A 19,944-nucleotide genomic window follows, 5' to 3' on the forward strand; every position below is an offset into this window, starting at 1 on the left:
GATCGTGTACACTGCATAACTAGGAATGTTTTTAAAATAAAAATACCGAGAAAGGTAGGTGAATTTAAATTATATTTGAAATTAGAATTAAATGTTTGAATAATTATTAATTTAAGAGTTTTCCCATTTTAAAAGGAAATCATGGTCAATTGAGAAATACTATCTGTTAGAGTTAGTGTTGTTATCTTAACCGGTGACAATTCTCAAGCCGATGCCTACTGTTCTGTCTAATTTGTCATAGCGTTTTAGAAAAAAGATCAAGTATTGTGTAAATTTGCAGGAGGAAGAAGTGACCATTTTGGTTCAAAAGAAAGTTTGAGGTTTGTGTTATCATCCCTGCTAGTCAGTCTTGAGTGAAGGATCCCCATGGCGTTAACAAAGCATCTGCTACAGAACTGGTCCATCAGTCCATTAACTCGCTGACTGGAATGTGAGGGTGGACTGACAGGTCATTTAAATACTGTCCACTGTGGTGTCCAGTGATCAATGCCTCAACAGCAGAAAAGTCCATAACTGTCCATGGGTATCGTACACAGTGAAGTAATTGAACATAGGTCAAAGCAAAAAAAACTTGCAAGATAGCATGCATGTTTTATTAACCTTTTATGCATTGCACTGTCTTTATAGATTGGTTTTGTGAAAAAGGTATATAAGAGTGATTTTTGTGGAGCAAACATGTGAATTTGGTGGCAGTGTTGGTCAGCCAACGACTGGAGCTGGTTTGGATTTCTGTTAACTCTGTCATGGTACCTTTAAAGCTGTGTGTGGTGTGATGTGGGATGCAGATCAGCATGTAATAGTGCACACTGCATCTGCCCTGCATGGGACAAACAAGCACAGGGTTTTGCTTTGAAAGCACAGACTCATGCTACAAGATCCCACAGCACTTGGCAAGGTTGGTAGCCCTCTCACCTTTGAATCAAAAGGTAGTTGCTTCAAGCCCCATGTCAGAATTTTGGAGTTCATAGTCTCTGCTGGCACTGCAGTGCAATGCTTGGGAAGAGCTGAATTTTTGGGTGAGACATTAAGCCAAGATGTGTGTTCCGGTGTACATTAAAGATTCCATGGCACTATATGCAAAGGGAACATTCACCAACAATCCCCAAGATAAAATTGGTCATTGATTTTATGGCTGTTCGTGAGATATTACACTTTGCAATAAATCCTCAGAAGCGTTTTGAGATGATGGCACTATAGCATGGATGATTGTAGGATTATTATCCAACAACCCCATCGCCCCGGCATCCCACCTATGATGAAAAGGACCCATCCTAGTATGAGGCTAGCTGTAGCCAGAGCTATGATGTCACTCATGACCAGTGCTTACTCTCTCTTTGTATAGACTTACACATAAAGAACAACCATTTGGGTAAAACAGTTCACAAGTCCTGTGGGATCTTGTAATACAAGTCTGTGGTTTCAAAGCAAATAGGTATTTTGCTTGGAAAGGTGGCTAATGTAAATATATGATTTATTCCTTGCTCATTTTTGACTTTTTCTTCCAAAAATAGAAGTTTGCCAGTGCTAAAGCATTGTTGTTTTGTGCCCCTGTATCCTTTTCCAAATTGCACTTCAGATTGGTACTTATGATTATCGGAGCTTGTTATCTGTGCAATAAGCTGAAAGCTTTGCTAGGAGCACCATGACAAGCAAATTGGCCCATCCCTGTGCATTGTTACAGCAACGCCAGACTCCTTGTCTCTTTCGTGCATGCAAAGAGGAATGATGCATTAAAGACAGCACTCAGGATTGGATATTTCCTGCTTGCCTAGGTCAATCATAAGTGCCCTGTATATATCTGAACCTTGTCCACCCAGGCAAGCTATGTCGGCCGGTATAGATGTAAGAAAAAATTGCTCTGACATTTCTTATGGTCGGGCTGATGCCTGTTAGCTGAATAGCAATTCAGCAGATCTCAATTTTTTTTTATGGTCTGTAAGTTCATCAGTGGACAACTGTCAACTTTTTCCTCAGATTGCACAAAATTGTGGAATGTTTTAAAACTTAAGTTTATTACCGCAGTTTGAATTTTGATTGTTTCAACAATGAACCTTCGGTTTGAGCTGTTTTTTGGGGGGGTTTGAGGGAGTGGGTGAGTATCCATCAGTGTATCGTGTGTGTTGGCCACACAGAAAACTGATTGATTGTAATATTAAAATCTATGAAACCAAATAATTTAGGGATTCAGTTGGGACGGAGTACGTGGGAGAAGTGTGTAAAGATTTAAAGAGAGAGGGGATGTAAACACAGAGAATTTTTATAGAAGAGCTGGGGAGAAAATCAGCTTCAGTGAGCAGCCAGCAGGGAAGGATCAGCCTAATGAGGAATTATAGTGTAGACCGAATGAAAATCAGCAATGAGTCTGGAGGAATTGAGAAGACACTGCACAAACTACGCACATAACCACTATTATCGCAAGGGTAACACAAGATTAAGATTCATAGTTTTATAGTTTTTGCCCATAAAATACAGTCAATTCACTTCACAGTATATTCTTTGAAGCGCTTTGAGGCGTCTCAACGATATGATAAGGCAAGGATTAATATTATATGTTTTTGCAGTCCCATATTTACAGAAGACAGACAGTATTTCCCCTTTTCCCAAAGTTAAACTACATAATCCTTTTTTTGTAATTTGTCACACTTTTTCTCCTTTGGTCAAGGGTGGGATAGTCACACTATTTCCTCTCTTGGCCACCAGAAAGAGTGGTTGATTGAGGATGTACCATGTTTACCCCCGCACCTCCCACCCTTCACGTCCCCGACAAACATATATTTCTTGATGTTTTAAATAAAGTAAGTAAACCCAATGGAAACATTTAGGGAAAGGCAGTTACATGGGGGGGAAATTCAGAGAGAGTATTAGGTCAGCCGGGTATCTTAACTCAACTGGTAGTTCTCTCTCACCTCTGAGTCAGAGGGTTATGGGTTCAAGCCATGTATCGGGACCCGAAGCTTATCGTCTAGACGGATATTTCAATTCAGTGCTGGGGAAGCGATGCATTGTCAGAGATACTGTCCTTCGGATGAGTCATTAAACTGAACATGTGAGCAATAGAATGACAAACCTTCAAATAGAAATGACATCTGAAAAAGGTTTTCCCAGTAAGAAAATTCCCTGCATCGAAATACCTCAGTTAGATCTGTCTATCTCCACAATGTTTATTGATTCAGAGCTGAACGCAGTTATCTGAAGTGGCTATTTAAACATTCCCATTTCATTTTGTAAGACTTTTTTAAAACTGATTTAACATTACAGTACTTGTCCTTTCTCTCCATTGTTACTTGCTTGGAAAGTTTGTGTTACAGATTATACTGCATCCACCGCAGCTCATACTATTATTTCTGTTTCTATTCAATTGGGTGACATTTGTGGCATTTCAGATTGTGTTCCCCCACACAAATTATTATACATCACTACAAACTGTAAGCCATTGTGTGATTTCCTTTTTATACAACAGCAGGTGTGACCAGTGTTATTGAAGTTTTCATGATGGGAAGATGGTAGAGTGGTTATTCTGAAAGGATGTGATCAAATGGGCCGAAAGGGCTTTTTTATTCAAACCGATCTTGTGATCTTGCCAAACAGGGTGTCACATTCTGTTCTGTATAAAAAAATGAAGGCAATGTTCCTTTAAGTGCCAACAACCAGCCATCACATTTTAACATTTAACAGTGAGTTTAAAAAAAGTAGTGGAAAGCCTGCAGCTATGAAAGCTCAGTGTGTACACACATCAACATAAATAACATGCTCGGATGCTACATTTAACCTTATCAACTAACATTTGTTTAGACAGTTAACAATGACATTCATTTATTTACATTATTATTAGAGATAATTGTGGGTTAAGAGCTTTACAAATTACTGCTGCTTAAGTTTGGGTGCAAAATCAGTAAGAGTAAATTATATGCATCTATTGTCTTGCAGTTTCTTTAAAGGCTTGCTTAATTCATTATTGTTCAATGTTTGCATTGCAAAGAATGCTGGCAAGAAATACTGTCATCTTGAGTATAAGGTGATGGCTTCATGCTAACACAAGACTGGGGACGTGACCAGTGTGAAGGCACAAAGAAATCAACCTCAATTATTGTGAGTGCCAGCACTGTGTACAATTACACAGCATGAGAGCTTGTATGCACCTTTTCAATAGCCGATTGTTTTCAGAGTTGCACGTACTGATTAATACAAAAGAACTAAGCAGTGCTGGCACTGAGATACAGTTTGCAGTTGGCGTGATTTTCTCATGTTGATTTTCCAAGAACGTCTACACGTTACATGCAGTTGTGCTTTTCTGAACAATGAGCACGCATGCAATCATTTTTGTGTCGTGCATTTTTATAGCTGCGTTTCTTAAATTTATCCAGTGTTTTCGTACAATGAGAATGCCACAAATATGGCTTGAAAACATTTCATTCACGTACTGTTTGGGTATTAATTGTCCCATCATTACCACATGTATGAAAATAATGCTTGAGATATGTGCTAAAATATAAAAGAGGTTTCAACAGCAGTATAAGACAGTAAGATGCCGATTCTCTCCTAAAGTATGCAGTCATCGTTAATTATCTCAGCTATGTAGAAGGTCAGTCAGATGTTGCTATGACTGCAAATGTTAAGATACATTAAAATTTTAAATCATTTTTTAAAAAACTACTTTTTATGAAAAAAGTTTGTAAACCATAAAACAATTTTCTGTTTTTCGTGTTTAAAACCATAACTCAATTAATATCAGAGATGGATATATCGACATAGCCAGAAATAATTATTGGTAATTGTGCACTTCAGCAGAGAAATGCTCCATTCACTATTTACATAGGTAATAAAAATAATAATAATCCTTGCGATTGATATAGCGCCGTATCATGTCTAGGAAACGTCTCAAAGCACTTCTCAGGATACACTGTAAAGTGAATTGACTGTATATTTTGTGAGCAAAATGCGGCAGCCAATTACACACAGCAGTGTCCCACAAACAGATGTGGGTTGAGTGACTGAATTTTTTTAAAAAAGGGATTATTACCCCCGGAACAGCGATCCGCCAATCGACTGACAACCAGATTCCTACTTACTGCTAAGTAAACAGAGGCGTGTGGAGTAAGGAATTTGCCCAACGTTTCACCCTGCCCGGGAATCAAACCCAAGTTCTCTCGCTTGCGAAGCGAGTGCTATAACCACTAAACTACAGGATTCCATTAATTAAACATTCTCCAGTCAGATTTTAATGCTTTTGATTTCAATCCTTGTTCTACAAGACACTTGCTTTTATACATTATATATATGTATATTCAATATACTGAGATATAATCTTATTTCTGTATAAGGAAGCAAATTAATAGTGATTTTGAGTGCCGTATTCACACAATTCCTTGTACCGTTTACCGTGTCAAAATTTGAGCAGCATCCGTTTCTTTTTGTGATTCAATAAAATGCATCATCTGCCTGTTGAACTTTGTTTTTGATAACGGCGCTCTCCCTAATGTGAAAGAAAATACAAGCAAAGAGGCCTGCTGTGCTGCGTGCCCAAAGAACGTGTTAAATCAGATTTTTTTGTATGTAAAATACAATGGAGCACTGTAGAGAACACTTTTTCAAATGACTAAGTGTTAAAAAAATTGGCTGCTTTAGGGCATAAAAAGATGATAATCTGGTCTCTTTCCTCCTCTCTCGCTTGTAGACTTTTGCTGTTTTGTATCCCTTTCATTATCTCAGGAAGCATAAACTGTAATAGAATTTACATAAAATTCCTTCTTGTATAGTAGGGCAGGTCCATCACAACTCAGCTGCCCCTCCTAATCCAATAATCTCGAATGTGGTTGGCATGGCAGTTGTCAAACTCAAACAGTAGGGATCTCTTTAGCAAAGAAAAGTATGAATTTGATCTTAAAAAAATGAGCAGAGGTCATTTATTTTACCCAGGATGCTTCCTCATGCTGTGTTTACTTGGGAAATCTAGCAGGAGGCTTTATTAAGCGGTTTCAGAAATCATCTCGAAAACCAATTATCTCGGTTTAGATAAGAAAAAAGCCACAAAAGAGCTTATAGAAATGAAAATGTAAATTCTCAGTGCTGAGTGTCTGTAGGATATCAATAGACCCTGAATCCCTTATGATTACACAAGGAACTCTCGCCAAGCTCTATATCCTTTGTCACCAGGGTACCAACCCCTTGATTGTGTATAAAATAAAAAAGACAGCACTAAATCACTGGGAGTTATCGGTGGGATCAAGGCTCAGCTGTAAATTCGACCACATTGCTGTAGTGTGGAGAGATGACTGGAAATATCTGATTAAAGCATGCATTGCTGCTGAGGTAGCTGTGTTTCCATAGCAATCGTGATGAAATGTGCAAGTTGTGAGATATTTAAATCTATCCCTTTCGTCATTTTTGACAGTCACTTTACAACTGATAGACATATTCCACAATGTTATTGATAAAAGCATACATTTCGTGAAAAAAGTATTAACTTGATTTTCTTCGAGCCCTTTTGTCTGGGAGCAATGCATTGCTTCCAGATGAGTTTCATATCACAAAAGATATAGGCTTATCCTTGGTAAGACCTATAGTGCAAGCAGAAAATGTTTGCCTCTTTATTTCTTTTTCCCAGGGAAGAGCTGACTAAGGCACACACTACCCCCAGTCCTATTTGCATGTTCGTTTTTCAGTCAGAGCTCGCTGCAGGCTTCCTACAGCAGCAGGAACCAGCAGAAAGTACTGCCCTCTTCAGACCTTTGTAATAAATAACAGTTTTGTATCTGCGTTGCTTCAGTGGTTATATGCATTAGTACACAGCTACAAAGAAAACAGTGCAGACTGTTGCCACAGGTTTTTTTTATTATAAGTAAACATCATGAAATTGTTGTCAAGTGTCTTCAAATTGCCCGGAAAAATCACTGTACCTTCAATAATTGACAAATAATTGCATTCTGATGTTTAATGCAGCGCTGTGTGTCTTCTCAGAGCATGCTGCTCTTTTGTTGTGCATTATATATATGAATGTTTTCTAAGTTACAGGCCTCCTTGGCTAATCTTTCTGTTTTTTTCTGATTCTGTTTTGCAGGACTGTTTGATGTTGCAACAGGATGCTGAAATCCACATCTTTTAAATGCGGTAAGTTACGAACCTGTCTTGTTCTCTTTTTCAAAAACAAGTTGTTATGGAAATAAAACCAGCTTTCACTGTTCCGATAATCACAAATGGGTGATTTACTCAGACGTAAAATATATTTTCTTTGTCTTAGTGGAAAAATGTAAAGCAATTATTCCTTAGGATCGTGGATCTCATTTGGGATTTTGGTGTCATGTAAGTTTTGGTTCATTTCATGAGAGTAATATTCATCTTAATTAGCAAAACAATTTATGATCTTTTCTTCCTTCACAAGAGGGAGTGTATCTCCGGGCTCTAATTATCAGCACTAGATTATCCTGACAAATGGAAATATCTTACTGTAGTTTCCGATCACCGTTGTCCACCTTCAGATGGGTAACTTCACAGCTAGGCACATACATGTCGAGTCAGGACAGCATGTCATTGATGAGCGGCCACCCCATCGTATCTGGCACTGCACTGGAACACCACAGGGCACTATGCCAGCTCCAATGCCAGAGTACTGTACATACTGGAGCTGTACACCTACAAATTTCATTGATTAACAATAAACATCACTGATTTGCCTTTGGAAAATATTGCCGCACTTCCCAGATCAGGGCCACTCTCGGCTACAAGCCTTAGAACCAGTTTGTCCTATGCTTCAGAAAATGAAAAGAATACAACACGTTTACTGCTGGTAGTAAAGAGTCTCCTGTCAGGTGCATCCGAATTTGTACGTGTGCTATTATGGCAGCACCCAAGGACCTTTTACAAGCATTACAGAGTGAGTGCAATCAATTGGTTAACACTGATTAAGTTATTCGGTGTATGTTTAGAATGCAGTATATTTTTCTTGTCTAGGCTGAAATAGTTAACTGCAATTCAATTGCTACAATAGGTTTATGGGCTGTGTTTTTAACATGACAGTCAAAGAATGATGCACAATAAATACGTTGTTGCTGTGCTTATTAGCCCAGAGGGACTGTAGTTAAACAAAGAGCCAGCAGTCTTTTAATTGTGTTCAAAGTGACAAAGTATTGTAGTGTTTACAATAACCAGATCATGTTCAAAGTAAAACGTAACTGGAGCACATGGCTGTACAGCACAGCAAATTAGAATAAATGACATGGGCTTGGCAATATCATTGCTGTCTGTTTTATGTCCCAAAGTAACACATCTACAGATAAAACCTGTTAACACTGGGAGACTGGGAGTCTTTCAGTAATGTGATACCGTTCTTCCTTGGCTTATCAGTAGTATTACTGATGTCCTCCTGACGTGAAAGGCGCTCAATAAATGGAATCTTGTTGTTGTTGTTGTTGTTGTATTAAAATCAGAATACGTGATAGCTGGAAGGGGCCTGTAAACAGTGTAGGAAAAGGAATGGACCAGTACAAATTAAGTAGATAAATCTTTCTAGAGTCGGAAGCTTTGAGTAAGATTTGACTATTTTTACACTTTGTTTTCACCCATTTCAAACCACTTAGTACTGTGACATAATCCTCTAGCTGGGAGGTTGGAAATAAGGAGAAGCTGGCCCATCTCCAGCTAGGAGGACGGGAGTGAAGACAGACTTCTGTGCTTGTGCTGTCAGTGGAGTGCTGAATGATAAGCCAGTGGTGAAGGCTTACCCCAAACCAGGAGAATAGGGCAATGGCAGCCCTTTTTGTAACTCTGAGATTAACCCCTGCCTCTTTTGACCGGTACTCCACCTAGTGGCTAAGACAAGATGTGGTGAGAAGCACCCAAATGAGACAGCTGGGTGTTGATGGCCTCCAGGTCGGGGACTCAAGCACTTTCCCATTCGCAATGCCAGACCGTTGTTTTCTAAGAGCTTTGCATCATTTGTCTTTCTTTTTTGTTTCCATCAGTTGCTACAATGGCTCTGGACTTCAGCTGTCTTATTGATTAAATTGTGCGTGTTTATTTTGAACCATGAATGAAGATTGATTTGCTTTCTATGACTGCCTCTATCAACAAGTTCAGATTCTTTAGAAGCAATTTTAAAATGTGTTCGGTTTTTCATACGTATTTGAATAGAACTGAATGCATTTTGCATTTATGTGCAGCCAGCAGCGTATCCATTAACCTCCTGAGGCCTGCAGTAACATTTCCATTCCGAAACACAAAGTATAACGAGATTACAAGTTTGAACTTTTCGCAGTTAACCCTTTGAGGTCCACTCTCGTAATTCCGCAGTCTTGAATGCGTACTTTGGTGAAAGGTTCCAAACAAAGGAAAATTTCTAATTCTGTTTCACCAAAAGCAGTGTTTGTTGTCATGATCACAAGATCGGTTTGGAGTAGTGGAATTATTTTATTGCACTTCCACCGGTGATTACACCATTGTTGGTGGGAGTGAAGCAATGCTATTCCCTCAAAAGGGTCTGAGACACACTGAAGAAAACGTTGATCCATGGTGGCAACATAGATCACTAACTGGAGCCGATACTTTCTGTAAGGTAGTGATCCAAGTGGCTCAGAGGCTTCGTAGAGGCCAAAGAAGTGGTTTAACACTTGTTTCCTCGGAAACTGATATATTAAACGCACAATAACTGGTCTTTCAATGGCAACAACATCTTGCATTTATATAGCACCCCTCACACAGAGTAGTCACCCGTAGCGCTTGAAAGCGCTCATGGAAGAGGCATCCAGCATAGAACTAGTTCATCATCAACATCTCAAAGTACGCTGGGTGCCTCATTTTTTTTTCCTATTGGGTATGTCCACCGTATAAGGCATTATTATGAACCAAGCAAGAGATTGTAATCATTTCATTTTCTGCTGCTTTGGCTTCTGTAGAAAATAGCTCATAACGTAAACCCAGCAGATTCCACATTGATCCTAAGGGACTTAGTGCAGAACTGCTTCCTGAAGCAATTCTGTAGTATAAATGTAACATTCAAAAACTGAGAGATAATCATAATTAAAGCGATAAAAACACTTTTGAGTGTGTGATAGCCCCCAAAAATGTATTCAGTGCTCAAAGGGTTAAAGCAGCGATGACTCAATCGTTTCTTCTGCTGAAAAATCCAAACGAAAGAAATTACGTTTGTTGTGTGATCAACTTGACAACTGCTGCCTGAGTGTTTATGCAGGTGGATGTTAAAAATCCCGTGAAGCTGTAACGAGTTGGGAGATTCTTCCAATCTTGCAGATTGTCCGTTCATTCACTTTATGGTTGTTTGTGAGACTTTGCTGGCACAAATGGCTGCCATGTTTACCTACAAAAACAGCCACTAAGCTTCAGCATAATGTTCTGTTAAGCACTTTGAGATACCTTGAGGTGATAAGGCGCTGTATATAAAAAAACGCAAGTTCTTTCTTCTATTTCATTTGTAATAGCACAGATCTAGATTAGAAACAGCAAGACACATGCACATGTCGGTGACCTTCACTTATCTCCTGTTGGCTCAACAATTCGCAGGAACCACACTGGAAGAATTGGAGGTCAATGCTCATGTGTACAGACTGCGAGGTTTTCAATCTCGGATCGTGTCATTCAAAACCGAATATCTTCAGACAGGATTGAGTTTGAAAGTTGTTTCATAAGTGGACAAACTTCTTTAATTAGGATCATTTCACAGAGAAAAATGCAATTATGGAACACTAAAATTATTATGGTTTATCAAATTTTCACTGAGAAATAAACCAAGGACCCGTCGTGAGCATTCTGGGGTAAATCCAGACTTTTGACTTATTTGAAAGTAAATCGAAAATTGTTGGTATTTAATGGGTTAACAAAACCTAACTGTTTTCGTAGCGTGAACCGGTAAGATGGCGTTTTATCTCAATTTGTTGCAAATTGTGAGCAAATGTCTATTGATTTTTAAAGTTAATTTTTACAGAGATTATAACATTTACACTATATTTTACAATGAGCCGAATGACCATAGTTACCAGATAATGCTTCCACTTGATGTCAGTGGAGAATAACGGGTCCCTGTAGACAGGAATTTGGATTTGTCATTATCAATTTCCAGTGCACCCACCTCTGTCTTGCCTCATTCAGAGTTGAGATCTTCATAAATAAAGTTGGCATTTTTGTTGAGGGAGGAATGGTTAGAGAGGGAAAAGCAGCAGCTTTCACTTTCATTGAGGTGATGTGATAAAAAATCTTTAGTTACATCATCACGTTTGCAAGCAAACATTTTAATAATGAGAGTGCCATTTTAATTTGCACAATTTGTTTTCAAATTACATTTTACGGAATGGATACTGGGATTGCATATTAATACTATTAAATGACGCAATCAATTTGTTCAGGATTGTCTTCTTCCGTCTTTTTAAACTTCTGCTGTGTAAATTTTGATGTGTGATGTATTTCATTATATGGTGCAGATTGGTATTTGCCTACCAAGTCCATCTTATGTGATTATGTGGATAATACATTGGTTTTTAATATTTCAATATGGTTAGTGATCGTAGTCCAGTGAATTCTGCAATATTAATATGAATACATAGCTGCAAAACATATGCAACAAGTAGCAAATGAAATGACTTAACCTTGTTCGCAGTTTAATTTATTAAATAAGCAGCTAAAATTTCTGATGGTTTATTTATACCTCTATTCGAGAACAAGAAGTCATTTTTGCCTGAGAATTTTAGTCTTACCCGGAGTAAATTGGCTTTTATTTGGCCTTTATAACTGGGTAATAATAAAACTGAGAGCTTTGAAATGCCATTGTGCTGATAAGATTTTGCATGACACTTTGATATGCCAGGTGCAACCCCAAAGGTCAATATTTGAGGACCAGTGTTAAGATAAATACCCGGGAACATTGTGTGGAGCACGTTATTAAGTTAAATGTTGCAGGAAGAGAGGTGTAATTGTGTCCTCAAGTCAGAAGTTGCACCCAACTAAGATTAAATTTTTATAGCCCTTACCCATTCTTATGGAATTACTCTGCTGTTAATGTATCGTAATTGCATGCCACAAGTGAAGTCTTTTGCTTTTCTCCTTGTTAGCTGGGGTTGTAACTATTAGTGAATAATCCAATTGCAATGTTATGTTTAGTAGCTTGTGTAATTAAAATGATTGAATGTCTAATATTGTCCAAATTGCATTTCACATTTTGAAACTAGTATTTCAACTATACTAGTAATAAATTTGGAAGTCAGATGCACACACTCTGGTTGTCCTGGGATACTGCCATGACCCAATAAATTTACTGCTGCCCCAGCCTTGGCTTGAAACAGCTGTCCTATTTGCATCACACTGGTTCACCCATATTCCCAAACTACTCTTGATCAATGATGTACTCCTAGTTTTACTTTATGGTGCATCTCAACTTTCACACCATATGTTTATTCAGCTGAGTTGAGCTGAGTTGCACTGTGCTGTGAGTGTAAAGGACACAGCTCAGACACACCCAAACCCAGCAGCTACTCCTCTGTGGGGTAAGTGATTTGCTGGGTTGAAATTGTGTATTTTGCTGCACACTGAGCAACACTGAAGTGGTGATTGTGACACTCATACTGCAGACCCAGCCTTTATATTTGAAACTCTTGGTGATAGTTGGGAGTATCATCACTGACAGATGTTTGGTATAGATACAGAACTTGTGTGGAAGTAGTTAGCTCCAACCGCAGCAGCAGTGCTGGTTAAAGTACTTCTAAATCCCAAAGTGCAGATATCCAACCATTGTAGTGAAGTATAGTTTTTTTACAAGTGAAAGCTAAACTCGCACTTTAAAATGGTGCTCTGCCTATGGCTCATTAATAATGACTCTGTCCTGCATGGAATTGATTAATGCAGAGTTGGGTTCTAATCTTTGTCTGTGCTGTGTTAACCGGGCTCATCTGGAGTGGCACAGGGATGTCGTAATTTAATTCAGCACCCTAAGCTAACAAGGGTTAAAAATCATAATAGCCTCACTCTCTCTGTGTGGAGTGTTTGTGTGTGTGTGTGAAGAGTGGCTAAGGATATAAACAAGATTTGCACTGATGCCCCATGTCACACACACTGACAGCACACACTGTCCTGATTCATAAAATAAATGAAGAATGGCCACTTCAGTGAACTCGGACAGGGTGCTGGTATTATCCTCTGGACCGAATCAGCTCCAACTGGAATGGAAGAGAGCGAGAGCAAGTGCACAAGGTTTTGTGATTATTTTCCAGGTTAAATATTCCGAGCAATCTCTCAGCACCTTTCTGCACAATCATACCTTCGCTTTGTAATTTACCTTGGCATTCTTTCCACCCGCAAATCAAAAAAAGTTTGAAAAATTGAAATCCATGGCATGATTGTGTAAAGAGAGCGCTGAATGCATGCCTGATCGATAGCATTTCTATCAAGCTATGAGCGGTGAACATTATTCACCCTCAACTTCAGTGCTTATGAATTATAAGGTCGACCTTGGAGATAAAGAAAGCATATAATTTGGTAACTTTGTTCGGTGTCTGTCTCCTCACTTAGACTATAAATATCATTTGAGCTGAGTACATTTTGGTATCACTGTGGAGACCCAACTTTTTACAGTGATAACGAACTGATTCACCTGCTGGGGGGCTTAATGCCACGATAACTGCACGATTAGGTTCAGACAAACATTTGGTCCGAACTGACACCAGACTCCACTTTTAATGTGTGCCACTTCTCGCCTCAAAGCAGATGCTGACAGTGCTCTGTGCACCTGCACAAAAGTATTAGAAAGATCACACGCATACAGCAGGCCTCAGGCCCTATTTGAGAAACCTAGGAAAATAGGAAGAGGAGGAGGCCATTCAGCACATCACACTTGTTCCACCAGTTTCCATCTTGTTAGGTCTTTCAAAACCAATGACACGCCCTTTTACCATACCCTTTAATACTCTGCTACACAGGCATCTGACTACCTCGCTATTAAACATCCCTATTGATTTTGCCTCTGTGGGATCAATCTGTCTATGCTGAGTTACCTGATCTCAGCTGGGAGCAGCTATGAGGTAACTACAATTAGCATTAAAGCATCTTGCTTTAATCATCTTGGGGAAGTCAGATAAGATGACTAAATAGCACTCGCTGACCAGACTTACACATGACCATTTGGATGAAGTGCCAGTGTGAAATACATCTTTCAGGAGAGAAGGGAAGTAGAGTTTGTGTGAACTGTTGTGCGTTTCAGTAACCCCCCCATGCATTTAACAGTGCATAGAGTCACACTGGGTTAGCGTGTGAAGGATTTGTGGAAAATCAGCACTTTGGGAAGTCCTCCCGCCGTGAAAGGCGCGATACAAATGTCATTTGTATCACTCACAACTTACTTTCGGAACCATACCAGAATAGAAGTGGACATTCTTATGATATTTCCCTCTCCTCATTGTATCAAAGACTGTTGAATACATTAGCACCCAATATTCAAGTTCTGTGCCTGAGCAACTAACCGACATTGAAGTTGACTATTTTTAAATTGAGCTTTAATGGTTCCTTTAAAGTTTTTGGGCCACCCAGAGTTTTCAAGAGACCAGGGGTTAGCAGAGCTCATTTGATATCCACCGAGTGTAACTGCTTCAATGAGCATCAGACTGCTCTTGGACCCACCTCTTCAAGCTGCTGTCGGCTTCAAGGTTCCTGCAGGATTCTGGCTGGCTCAGTGCTGGTTTACGCTGCATTTTTCACGCTGATTTGCCGCAAAAGGTGCAGAATAAACTGAGCATTGCACTGCGTGTTCCAGGGCCGCTTGCCAGACTTTCACCATGAAAGCCACCACAAACACATTCAAAAGGCCGCGTTGCGTGTCAAACAGCAACACCAGCAAAAGAAAGGAGACATTTAACATATTTATGGACAAGCACAATATGCTTGTGTTCCGTTTCAGTAAACCTTCCCTTGTAACATTTGTTTTATGATTTTAAAAAAAATTCAATGATGCAGAATTATCAGATTTTCTTTTTTTTATATAAAAAAATTACACTGCACCCAACTGTAAGTATGTTCATAACTTGAGAATGTGACCTAAGGCAAGAGAGAATATTGTTGAAGAAAACCACGTCGGAACAAAACCTTTGTAGAGTTTCAATGCTCAGTGGATATTCGGTATGTCAGAACAGAGCTGCAGGGCCAGAGGAGAGAGGTAGATGAGACCCTCTATACTCCAATAAGGTCACAAGTCTAAACCTGTGACTCTTATCTACTGCATACCACTAGTGGAGCAGTTAAGGTCAGAACGCCAAGAGATATCAGTAATTGAACATGTGGGAATTTTTTTTATCTACCACAATATACTAAAACCCAAAGAGTCACTTCACATCAGCTTAACATTGCAGGCGCCAGCTCCCCTGACGAGGGACTCAATAAAAAAAGGGCAAAAGTTTCCCCTTCCTCAAATATGCTCAGCAGACGTTTGAGATATGACTTGAAGTCTATCTCAAATGCTGTTGGTTGAGGCGAGCACAGTACTCTCCAGGACGGATGCTTGAAGGAAAGACAATCCATTGTGCATCCTGACTCGGGTTGTGTCGTCCTCCAGAGCATTTGAATCCAAGTGGACTTCCATCAAAGTTCCCCCACCCGCCCCCCCCAGTCCTGTTTATTCGTGAGTGACTGCACCGCCGAATAACTTGAAAGCAAATCAATCACCCGAACCAGCCACAGGAAGCCCTCGGAGCAGTTTGTGAGGAGGCTCGGATGGCTTGCCCAGTCTGGTTCCTAAGTTGATGCCCAATTCGACAGGAATCGACGAACCGATTCCACATCATTTATAAATTCATCGATCTTGGATTATGTCGCGAAGATACCTTTATTGTAACCCCCCACCCTCGTTTATTTTGCATGGTCGCTTCTGCAATTGCTTGTCACGTTTCGTACACGTCGGGAGGTTTGAAAACAGTTCATTTTTCTTTTATTAGAACTGTCACTGTATTCTTCATATATAAACACCAAGCCATTAGCTTAACAGCTTCCGAACAGTCAGTAGACTTTATAGGGGGGGGGGGGGGGGGGGGGGGGGAATCTCACAACATTTCACATTTATTGCTTATTATTAAAATTCCCACCTTCCTGCTTTCTTTCCTTCCTTCCTTCCTTCCTTCCTTCCTTCCATTCACAAGATTCCCAAATGGGTTCAAACCTGACCCAAACGGTGACCCAAGTCAACAACGTATAGATTAAATAATGGGTACCCAGGACACAGTTATAACAACTGTTAGCACAGTGGAGGCTTCGGATGACATGAATGCAAAGCTTGAGCAGGTTATGAAGGTCATCTCAACTCTTCAGACGTTAGAGCTGGGAACATGCTTGTTAGCTGACCAAGTTTAATTTGATTCCGTTAATAAACTCGTTGCTAATGCTGCCTATTTTTTCCCCCCTCTGGCTGGGATGCACACGTATGGGAATCTGTGGCTATACTTCCACATGAGCTTTAATTCTTCGTCATGTGTGGTTTTTGTTTTTTTGATCTGGCAAAAACATTCACTTGAATAAATGTGCAAAATCGACTTTTTTTTCCCCCACCACCCACCGAAATGGAAACTGTTTTGCGTGTTCCACAATGGTCAAACATGTACACCACTGTGTCTTCGCAAAGCTCCACATGTGCTAAAAGAAAAATGCGAGCCAACATTTAACTCAGCCAACAGATGTTTAATAAATAATAATAATAATGGATTTGACTCAAAGAATTCCAGCCCCTGGAACAACTGGGGTGAACTTGGATTTCAGATTGAGCTCAGATGAAGCCTTGAAACTGCTTCCAAAGTACCAGTTATATTCTATGGTCGTGTTTCAGTTTAAGGGTCGACTGTGACCTGTTGGTACTGTTGGTGCTGAAGTTGACTGTGTATTTTGGTTGGCTGTGTGATACTCAAATCGTGCAACATTCCGCAATGCTTGGTGTTTGCAGTACGACAGTCACTCACTGAGCATATTGCACGCATAATTACCGACAGAGAGAGAATAACACGAGTAGCTGAGACCAGGTAAAACAATGCAGATTTATTTCCCCGGGTCTTTCTGTTTCTTCCTACTTGGCCTCTTGCAGACGACCTGCCCTGATCCTCTGCCAGCGATGATCTGCCTCAGTCACTTGAAATCGTGCGACAGCTCTCCAGAGCACAGCTCCCCATCCATCTCTGCCTCTCTGCTCTCTGTGGGGAGAAACCTGGATTTGCTGGAAGCCTCTCTGTAGCAGCAGCTGAGATGGGAAACTCAACAGTGGGGGGTGGGGGATGGGGATGGGGAGGGGGGTTTGAACCTGAGCCACCCTCTTCCAGTGATACCACCATCACAAGCCTGCAATCTAATCGAGATGCAGATAGTGCCATGAGTATCCAGGCTGAAGGGTGAGTGCTTTACAGCCAGTCTCTGAACTCTCATGGTGAGATTGCAGACTTGAGCTCACTCCCCGACAAACTGTTGCAGACTTTTCCAAAGGCCAGACGTGGTTTTTCCGTGGCATGTTTTTTTCCCCCCCCCCAGCCCAGTTTTCCCTGTGATTTACTCGTTGATGCAAAGGAGCCGTTGTGGAAGGGTAATTGGTCCACACTCCGGAGCGGTCCGTTTGCAGCGTGTAAACACCTCACACGATAAGACTGCGCGTTTTGGGTCACATTGGGTTACGAGGGATTGTCCGTTTCTTTCGCGAGTGAGAAAGATTTGGGGATGTGGGGGGAATGGGGGGGAGAGAGTGAGAATAAGCGTCGGGACAGCAAGAGGGACAGACCCGGTGAACGAGTCAGGGAGAGAGAAAGATGGGGAGGGAGGGAGTGAGGGAGGGAGTGGGATACAGAGAAAACAGGTGGAAAAGAGAACGATTAGCATCAAAAAAACATTAGAAAGAAATGCACTCACTCACTCACTCACTCACTCACACGGGGGAGAAGAGAAAGTCTTGACACCTTACAATTTGCGAGCAGCGGGTCACACGTTATCCCCCTCTGGGGTTGGATTATTTACTCATTAGAAAATTGTCCTTCCCGGACAGGGTATAGCGCTGTAGTTTTGCAAAACCCTCGCCTTAAAACAGAAAGATCTCGGGGAAGCATTCAAAAAAAAAACCCCCCAGATGGCTCGGGACACATCATTCGTGTGAGCCTTGTAATCTCCACTCCCCCCACCACCACCACCACCAATACCAACCCCCAACCCCCGAGTTTCTATTACAGCGCTGCACTCCTTTGCTCCCAATAGCTGCAGCCAAAACCATGTGTAATCGCTGCTGGGAATCAGCGATGGCACATTTATCAGTCAACCGTTGTGTCAGCCCCGAGTCCCCCTGTGCCGTCTCAGTTTCCACTCGGCATTGCTGCAGTGCTTTCTCAGTGCAGTATTTATTCAGTGCAGCGGTGGAAGGGATCTGAGTGAGTGTGAGTGTATTTTTTTTTGTGTGTGTGTGTCTCTCTCTCTCTAACGTTAACACTGTGAATGGGGTCTCTCGCCATTGGCTGTGGGTTGGAGTCGGGACTGCCTTACAGCGAAGAGATTGAACGGCTCTCCAACAGTCCCCCCCCCACCCCCCACCTCCCTCCCCACTCCCACCCACTCCCCCACTCCCCCCCGAACCAGGAACACGCGCTCGTTTCGGATGGAGTGGGAACCAGTGAAACCATCTGCAGGTTTGTTCTGGGTTTCTGTCACCTTCTTTGCCGTCCTGACATAGCCAAGCAAACCTCTCCAGGTTTCCTGCAGCGTACGTGCTGGTGTGTGGATACGATCAGTTGTGTTTTGGGTTGTCCCCCCCCACCACCACCACCTCCCCCCTCCTCCTCTCCTCTCCTCCTCCCTCTCTCTCTCTCTCTCTCCTTTGCTCAACATCTGCTAACTCCAGTTCAGGACTTGTGCAGATTCCGTGTCAGAACTTGTCTCTCCCACTCCTCCATCCCTCCCCATTCGGGCAGCCCATCAAAAGGGGCCTGAATCCCCCCCTCCTCCTCCTCCTCCTCCTGGTTCTGCAGTGTTTACGAGCTGCCTGTACATCCCTCGTCTCGGAACAGTTCCCTTCAAACATAGAGTCAGGACTATCTGAAACCTAAGAGATCGGAACGAGCGGTTATCCTGCTTCCTCAGAGCCGTGCCATCAGGGGTGGGGGAGTGAGTGGGGGAGTGGGGGAGTGGGAGGGGGGACAAGCGGTGCAAACCAAGTCTACATCAGCAGCGAGAGAGAGGAAAGGAGGCTTATGCATTTGAGCTTTTTCTTTTTGAACCAGTTGGTGCGTGGCTGGTGTTGCTGTGTGTCTACGTGCCCCGCAAGGCCAGGTCTGCAGTCGAGTTTCCCCAAACAGTTTGCCCTCTCGCACCGAAGCACAGCGTTTTGGATTGCGGAGGAGGGTGGGGGTGGGGGGTGGGGGGGTGATGGTGGAAGGGGGAGGGCAGAGCACGGACTTGAAGCAAGACCTATGACTGCCTGAGAGAGCGTTCTGTGCTGCCCCAACTAAACCAGAGTATGTACCAGAGCTGCAACGATTCGCCCAGTGATTGCCCGCTGTGCTCTGAGCTGCAGTGGAGTTCCTATTTCCAGAGAGCCTTCCTGCTGCCCTCCTGCTATACTGGATTGACTTGAGACCGAATCCAGCTTTACTTCTCCTCCCAACCCCCTTCCAAGTCAAAAGATCTTGCAAGCTTGCAAGATTACCCCCCCCCCTTCCCCTTCCCCTTCCTACACCCCATTTCTTTTTATAGCAAGGTAAGAAGATTATTAACATGACTTGGTATGTTCAAAGCAGACGGGGAAATAGAAATGCAACCAGATGTGGTGGTTTGGATTTTTTTTGGGGGGGGGGGGGTGGGGATGGTGGTGGGGGGGTGGGGGGTTGTGAGCTCGCATCTGATTCAGCTCCTCGTAGCTTGTGTGAATGAATGGAATCAATTACTAGGAAACGGATAGCTTTCATGTGGACCCCAAATCAGTTCAGGATCATTTAATCAGAAGCCCTGTTT

The 19,944-nt window shown here is 41.7% G+C and overlaps 1 protein-coding gene across 3 annotated transcripts in view; it reads left to right on the forward strand.

The window, feature by feature from the left end:
• Positions 1–19,944, forward strand: part of adgrl2a (adhesion G protein-coupled receptor L2a) — a 258,264-nt gene that overhangs the window by 77,420 nt on the left and 160,900 nt on the right. For 2 of the 3 annotated variants that reach the window (XM_042334875.1, XM_007887235.2), the window contains exon 3: positions 7,058–7,107. The gene's annotated coding sequence lies outside the window, so the exon portion shown is untranslated. Of the gene's footprint in view, positions 1–7,057; positions 7,108–18,589; positions 18,624–19,944 lie in introns of those variants that run through there. The other variant, XM_007887233.1, reaches the window with a different exon arrangement.

This window comes from Callorhinchus milii, unplaced genomic scaffold (genome assembly GCF_018977255.1).
Source record: "Callorhinchus milii isolate IMCB2004 unplaced genomic scaffold, IMCB_Cmil_1.0 Scaffold5, whole genome shotgun sequence".
In the NCBI taxonomy this organism is placed as follows: domain Eukaryota; kingdom Metazoa; phylum Chordata; class Chondrichthyes; order Chimaeriformes; family Callorhinchidae; genus Callorhinchus; species Callorhinchus milii.